At 43.5% G+C, this 8372-nt stretch overlaps 1 protein-coding gene across 10 annotated transcripts in view; it reads left to right on the top strand.

The window, feature by feature from the left end:
• The first annotated feature begins 271 nt into the window (after nt 1-271).
• LOC307040716 (uncharacterized protein) overlaps nt 272-8372 on the top strand; it is a 109190-nt gene continuing 101089 nt past the window's right edge. For all 10 annotated transcript variants that reach the window (XR_013808565.1, XR_013808566.1, XR_013808567.1 and 7 more), the window contains exon 1: nt 272-408. The gene's annotated coding sequence lies outside the window, so the exon portion shown is untranslated. The remainder of the gene's footprint in view (nt 409-8372) is intronic.

Here is an 8372-nt window from a genome sequence, read left to right as displayed (position 1 = left end):
TTCATGTTGCTGACAAATCCACTGACACGTGAACGCAGCTACTGTTGAAACAATGCTGCGTTTTGTCACCTTGTTGGTATTTCCCCAGCGTGTTTATTGAGATTTCTACTTGTTGACAGAGAAGGATATTTTGACACAAGCGCTGTTTGTCTTTACACATTCCCTCTGAATACTCGGACATGCGTCCTCCTCCTCCCTCCTCCTGCCTCCCTCTCTGCATCTGACAGTGTCCCTCCCTCTTTCTCTCTCCTCCTCCTTCTCCTCTCATTAGGGCTTTTCACCGGCAAAACACCGACACACTCCCTCTCCCTGTAACCTGGCAATAAACACGGATCGGCGGCAGCAGCAGGATTGAGCCCCGGTGCGCACCATCCATGGTCCTCCCCTTGATGTGGGTCTGACAGGAGGGTATGTTGAAATATTCGTATTTTCCTCCTCTTGCTGGTTTCCTCCTGGCGTTATTAGCCCAGAATTGGTTGTGTTAAACGATGTGTTGAATGTCTCTACGAGATATTTTCTGCGTAATTCGTGAATGGTTATGATTTCCCCTGCAGTGCAAATTCATTTATTGAAGCTGTTCATTTTATAATGCGCACGGACTTTGTCCGCGTGCCTTACGTCCTCTGCTGGGAATGAATAATATTGTGGGAATTAAGCAAGTTGTTGCGTCGTTTTGTGCCCATTGGCCCAGGCAGTGTTGACAGAGAACCTTGCAACCAGGCAGTAACCCCCCCCCCAGCCACTTCATAGATGATGATGCTCACACACAGCATGGCGGTTTTTTACATTTGCATTTTGGAATATTTGTGTTTTTTAAAGTTGCTCGTTCAGAGATCAGCTGTTGTGTGCTTGTTTCAGCTTGTCAGGGCAAACTGGATCTGCTGTTGGCTTAGTCAGTCCAACACACCCATCACTAATTATACAACAGCCACACACACACACACACACACACACACACACACACACACACACACACACACACACACACAAACACACACACACACACACACACACACACACACACACACACACACACACACACGCCCACACAAGTGTTGCTAGGAACTGTCTAACACTTTGTAAATGATGAGTGTGTGTGTAAAATACAGGCTGGGAGATATTTGGCTGCTCTGTTTGTGTTTGCCTGCATGCTTGGGCAGGTCCATGTATGGAAATAGCCTCACCTTTGGCCCTTTGGCTTTAACTGCCTTTTCTGAATTACATACTGTATTTAGGAGACATTTTTCAGCTGTGCACGAGTTTGCATCACCTTCCAGATGCTTTTCATAGACTCTGTGTGGGCACCTCCAGCTAGCTTCTCAAACTGCATTCATCTCCTTCGGGCGTAAGGCTTTGGGAAGAACATACGTGCATTTACGTGTCTGTTTTGCATGCTGGCTTCATCAGCCTAATACTTTTCTGGCTTGTTTATGATTGTATGCTCAAAGTTCTCTTGTGGTTGTAGTGATTCACAATTCTAAATGTATTGAATGTTCAATACTGTCATTGATGGCTGATTGCTCATTTCTATCAGGGTATCTAGCTGGGTGATCGACAATGTGCTTCAGTAGCCAAAAGCAATTCTGTCAAGCAGCTAGGCTAAAAACAAGCCTCACTGGAGGCTACATTTTGGCCTTGGTCATGTCTCAGAAACTGACATCCATAGAATAGTTAGGTCTCGACAAAGCTTTATGATTTTACATGTGTGTTCAGCAGATTTGAGGATTTTTGAAGCTGAATTGCAATCACCTTGAGTAAAAAGCTAACGTTTGGCTACAAACAAACCCCATCCCAGTTTGCATGGCTGCGCATCACCACCACTAAGCTAAAGGCAGAGTCATGTCGGCGTAATGACGTTTAGTTATTCATTCAGTTACTTGTTAGCAAACGCCCTTTTTAAGACTCAGCAAAGCTTCAGACATTTTACGAGTGTGGGTGTTTACTGACAAGGATAAAACCATGTTATGCATCTAAGCACAAACGCACTAAAACAAAGTTGACTTCCAGAAAAGAGAACCAAAAGTGGTAAAATCATTGGGTTTGAGGACAAATTCCTGCTCCACAAAATAAGATGTTTTCAATAGCAGCTCTCTTGATTGGCCAAACAAAACTATACTCCTTCCTCTGTTGGTTTGTCATGTCCTTCTAATTGACTCGACTCAGATAAAGTCTGTGCTTCAGTTCCCCTGCAGTGTCATCCTACAGGTGGGCTTTTCACACTCTCCTTGCAGACTGCAAACAGCATCCCTGGCACGACCACCGGACACAATTCTCCCCTTGCTGTGTCAGCCTTGCCTCGCCACCTCTCAGTGTGTCACCTGATGCTTCTCCCCCTCCTCCTCCATTACCTCCTCTCAGCAGCAGTTTCTCCACTGTTTGCTACTTCATGATTCGTAGAGTTCACATCCAATCCAACTCAGAGATTACTTATTTTTATTTTGGCCGTGGTGGATTTGTGCACAAAGTCTCGCTACTGGTGTGTGCATGTCAGTGTCGAGCTCTGGGATTTCACAGCATAGCATGCTGCCTTCCACCATTTGCAAATCAAATGAGCATGTATGAGGCATCCAGTCAGGCCGAAGCCCTCCTGTCCTCTGCGTCTCATTGGACGCCTTCATACCTCGCACTTGAAAATTAACTCAACCATTTTTTATTGACATCTTGGTTGGAAAAGGGGGGCCGTTAGGCGCTCAGTATCACAGAGGGAGATTGTGTTTTTCTTTTGGTGGCCTGAGTCATTGTTGCAGCTCTTGGAACCTGCAGGGAGTGCTGCATAATTGTGTGGGGTCACCCTGATGTTACTGATGATGATGCAGCGGTGTGTGTGTGTGTGTGTGTGTGTGTGTGTGTGTGTGTGTGTGTGTGTGTGTGTGTGTGTGTGTGTGTGTGTGTGTGTGTGTGTGTGTGTGTGTGTGTGTGTGTGTGTGTGTGTGTGTGTGTGTGTGTGTGTGTGTGTGTGTGTGTGTGTGTGTGTGTGTGTGTGTGTGTGTGTGTGTGTGTGTGTGTGTGTGTGTGTGTGTGTGTGTGTGTGTGTGTGTGTGTGTGTGTGTGTGTGTGTGTGTGTGTGTGTGTGTGTGTGTTTCCTGCGCTTGTCATTGCTTTTGACCCTGCTGAATGGTACTTTGACTCGCCATGTTTTTGTAGCCTGGTGATTGTTGTCTATCCTGCCACACACACATGCGTTTGTAATGCTATACTTGTGAGGTACTTTTTTTTTGTGAGGTTTTAATCTTTAGGATTATCAGTAAATCAACTCCCACTTTTCACACTATTTATATTCATGGCAATAGCTGTGTTTTATTGTTTGCATTCAGGCTTTGTATCCTCTATATATAGGTGTTTTCACGCATAATGGAGGCCGCAGCATTCAAACTGCATACACACACTCACAAGGGATTCACAGAAAACAATGCATGCATGCACTAGACGTGATATGAAAGACAAAAACTGATGCACGATTATTTTGGAACACATTTTTCATCACATACATTCAGTGTTACATTTTGAAAGCAAATATTATTTTTTGGTTCTATCATATTTCAGCCTTTTCCTTTTGTTTTAAGTATAGTCTGTGCATTTCAGTTTTATGCTTTAATGTTCAAAAAGCTCTTCACTTGTCTCATACTGCCTGTGGTGCAGCACCTCTTTTCACCCTCTGTCTGAAACCAGAGCCAAGTCTGCTCTGATTGGTTAGTTGGTCGGCTCTGTTGTGATTAGTCAACTGCTTATAGATGTCCCGCCCCTTAGCCCATCACGTACAATGTATTAGAGCATTAGCCAATAGAAGCGTCAGTGTTACATAGTGATGTCACCATGTTCCTGAAGTAAATAAAGAAGTCCAATGGAGGTGTTTCAGGCAGGTGTATGTGGGAGAGAAAGTCTTTAGATGTTGGCCTATCCATGCACAAAGAACGTAACGTAACGAAGGAAAGGAAAACCTGAAAAAGCCTCATTTTACCTTTTTAATCAGATTTACTGCGAAGATGGAGGACTTGTGAGAGATGTCTCAAAATAAAGACCGGTCGAAATTGGTGCATCCAAGGCTTAGAAATCCTTACTTTCAGTTTCTCTCAGTGCCATCTGAATAACATCATCTCCATGCCCAAAGTTTATAACGCTACTCAAAGTCTCAAGCCTAATTAATAATTAAAACTTTCTATACACAGGTCAGTCATTGTTTACCCACTCTGTGTAACTTATACGTGATGACTGTGTTATTGATAGTCGGCTATAATAATCGGAACTTGCAGTTCGCGCCGCAGCTGTTTACTTACCTGAAATGCCTAATTTGGAAGCAACATCTCAGTTTTACTTGCTTTTTGTCTGCTTTGTTCGGCATAATTACTGTAAAAGAGAATAACACAGCATTATCGCAGCTGAATCCAACAAAGGTATAATCACAGTGTGCTTTTTATTATACTGGAATACAATGTAGCCTAATCAGGATGCTTTATCTGCTGCAGGCCTGTCAAAATCTCGCTCCAGCATCATTTGGGTCTTTATTGTGTGTTTCAGCAACATTTACACAATAATGGCAGCAATCACATCCCCTTTTCCTCCTTCCTTAGAGGGTCTCCTTCCTTAGAGGGTCTCCTTCAGGCCCGGTTCCAGAACAAAATGACTTCGGGTTCATCTGAGATTAGAGAGGGTGCAGTGGTAAAGTGCTATTTTTATAAGTGGGGAGTGGACCTAACACCCTCTAGGGGGATCATCACCTCCTCTAGGAGGGTCCTCACCTCCTCTAGGGGGGTCCGGGGGCACGCTCCCCGGGAATTTTATTTTTTTAAATATTGAAGTTAAAAGCATCAATCTGGTGCACTTTGAGAGCAAAGTTAAGAGATCTATGGATCTATGTGCTCTTTGCTTGATTCATGCCTTCCCAGTCCCTTATCACGTACAAGAGCATGGCGCCAGTTGTTGTAGCCAGTTGGTGAAGGCATCTGACTTACTTGAACCGAAATGTCTGCATAGCAGAAGATGGCATCTTTTTTACATGAATATTCTCCAATCTCTGTTTTGAAACCATGAGCTGCAAAATGAGCGCCTTACCCAACGCAGAGGACCAGGTGCTCTGGCACTTGCGGGCCGCCGAGGGGTGGCGGTGTTTGGGGCAACGAAGACGGCTGCGGCTGCTCCGCCTCCGTGGGCGAGGCGGGCAAAGCCGGCGAGTCGGGCGATAGTGTCCACGACAGTGGCCGCGGGTAGCGTAATGTCCCCATGATCTGAACTGTTATTACCTGCAGTAGATGCAGTGTTGCTGCTGGAGATAAGGGCTGGTTGTTTTAACCATGTTCTGATGTCCATCACTGACTGCAGTGTAAGCACCTTGCAGATGATGAACGTGCAGCGGCACAGGTCACGCACACCTTACATAATAACCTTACTTACCGTTTAAATTGACCAAATAAATGCAGCAGACAATGTTATTTAACCACAATTATACTATATTATTATTATTGCAATATTTTTCACTTTTCATTTTTTTCACTTTTCATTTTTCAAATGAGAGTGCATAACGACTCAACTTAGGGTGCAATGCACCCTTATGCACCCCCGTAGAACCGGGCCTGGTCTCCTTCCTTAGAGGGTCTCCTTCCACGTTGCAGTCCTGTTTTCTGATCAGGCCTTTATTTTTAGCTTTGGTTTTTACTCACACAGCTTTGGGCCGATGTATTGCCTTCATCCCATTGCATCATTCTGTCTGCAGTCGGGTGTAAGAAGGCGAGGACGAGGAGCTGTTCCATGCCATGAAGCGGGTTTATTTCACCATTCTGTTTCCCTTCAGTCATATGGCTCCTCACGGTTGATGGGAACGCATCACTTTGCCCTTCTGAAGGGGAGGCAGGGAGCTTTACCCCCGAGCAGGCGCAGCTCAGCCCCATGATTACAGTGAGTCAGCAGGTTCTGCATCGCTTTCTACTTCCTTTGCATACCTTCCCTCGCCTCCCTCTCCGCTGCTGTCGTCTTTGAACAAATCCCCTGCCTCTCAAGGATGAGGCTCATCATGTTGTTGTCTGGCTTTGATCTGGTGCAACGATGCCTGTAATGCTCCTCATGTTCTGCCTCACGACAGAAAAGCAGCATTTATATTTCAGGCAATTTTTAGGGGGGGAAATGTTACACTTCTTTAGGACTGTTTACTTCTTCGTGGCCTGCCATGGAAACACTTTTCTCCTGATGCTTCGGCCTCATTATACAAACCACGCCAGCGGCCATTGTTTCATTTTGGCCACCTCACACTTGGCAATAATTAATTTGAGCTTTTGAATTCAACAGTTGTGCAGAAAGGCTAATTACGTAGTTGCTCTGTCCGTTTCCCCAGTGTGATAAGCTTGTGAATTTAGAAAAAAAGATCCACTCTTAGTGCAAACTATTTATAAGAACAGAAAACAAGACCCAAACGAGGATTAGGAAGGATTAGAGTTGCAAAAAAAGTAACAATCGGAACAATACCATGCTTACTGCTTACTGCTGTTGAGGGAAATGCATTGGCGCACATGTATTTTTAAAACAAAATAAAGTTGCAGGTAAAGTGAAATGAAGTTTTGAGGACAATGGTCCCTTGGTAACTTTATGTGATTAAAAAATGTCGCCGGCTGCAGTGCTGTTAACAAGATATGCAGCTCCTCTGAGGACGCTGGGTAATCTCTCACCTCGGCATTATGTTGGCTCTGTAATTAGACTAACAGAGGATTCAAATGCTCAGAGAAGCTGGTGGGTGTAGTCTGCCTGCCGACTGTGGTCTGCTGTCTGAGGGATGGCACCCACTATTTCTCAGTGATAGTCGTAATAATGTAATAATATTAAACTTAACTCGTCTTTCACACAAGTAATGCAGGACTTAGGGGTTTACAATGGGAGAGAAAAGGACAACAATTAGGATAGAATGGCATAAATAATGGAAAATAAGATGCAAAGTGGATGATAAAAAATAGAAAGCAAAATGTAAGTTTGAAAATAAAAACTACTGAATGTTGATGATGATAATAAACTGAGTAGTACTAATATTTGCAACATGCTATATATATATATCAATGAACACTGCAGAAGCACCAAAAGATCTCCATTCTCTTCTACTCTGTTCTTTTAGGTATCGGTTTTAGTGCATGTAAATGGTCTCCGACACCCCCCCCCCCCCACCTAAAACACCTCCATTGGACTCCTTTGTTTACTTCAATAACATGACCCTCGTGCTTCTTTTGGTTAGCGCTCCAACACAGAGTTTTTTAACATTAACATGTCAGAGTTGAGGCACAACATACAAATATATATATACAGCAAAAAGTGAGCATAGTATGTCCTTTTTAAAGTATTTAACAAACATAGTCATGAAGTATTTCACATTGTAAATATATATGATATCAACTATTTATGTAGCCTAGCCTATGGTGTTTGTTTTAACTTATTGTTATTTTGAACAGAAGTGATGGAGATTTGAATTTCTTTATCAAACAGAAATGGTTTCGCCTCAAATGCCCTCTCCACCAATCCCTGAGTGGTGTGTTTGCAGAGTATCGTGTTGTGTAAGTACAGTGTGTGTGTCTGACTGTACACACAGACTACTCCCCGTCCCTTTGGCCTGTCGTCTGGCTCCTAAACTGGTCAGACAGGTTGAAGTTATGACTCCTCTCTGTGTAAACACGGTGTGTGTATTGACACTTCTCTTAGTAGTAATCCGTTCACACACGTGTCACTAGTCTTGTGTATTTTTGTGCATTTCATCCATTTGTTGCACCAACTTGCTTGTTGTTGTGTTTGCAGCCCAGTGAAGTATTACATGTACTGTACAAAGACAGTCAACAGAATATAGCTATTTGTGGTTTATCAGCTATGGGTTTTCCTTGTTTACTCTTTAGAATTAAACATGCCATGTATACATAGTTTAATATACTATACCAATAATATACTATTGTTTACTTCATATACATAATGTTCTGTTTACTCTAGGCTTTTCCTTTGAATGCCATCATGGATAGTGGAGGAAATGTGCATATTTATCTAATTCCTTTGAGTCTGAATGCTATTGGTCTATGTGTATAAAGATCTTGTGGGAATTTAGAGAATCGTACTCTATTCTTTTTGGCATAATTTAGCTCATAGGGAAGGGAAACGCAGTGCATTCTGGGGCATTACGGGCATCTTTGGAGAATACCGTCTGTAGCAACAGAATTAGCTTTCATTGTGTGTGTGTGTGTGTGTGTGTGTGTGTGTGTGTGTGTGTGTGTGTGTGTGTGTGTGTGTGTGTGTGTGTGTGTGTGTGTGTGTGTGTGTGTGTGTGTGTGTGTGTGTGTGTGTGTGTGTGTGTGTGTGTGTGTGTGTGTGTGTGTGTGTGTGTGTGTGTGTGTGTGTGTGTGTGTGTGTGTTTGACTCGG

This window comes from Notothenia rossii (assembly GCF_949606895.1).
Source record: "Notothenia rossii genome assembly, chromosome: 5".
NCBI classification, from domain to species: domain Eukaryota; kingdom Metazoa; phylum Chordata; class Actinopteri; order Perciformes; family Nototheniidae; genus Notothenia; species Notothenia rossii.
This window is presented reverse-complemented; position numbering and strand designations above follow the sequence as displayed.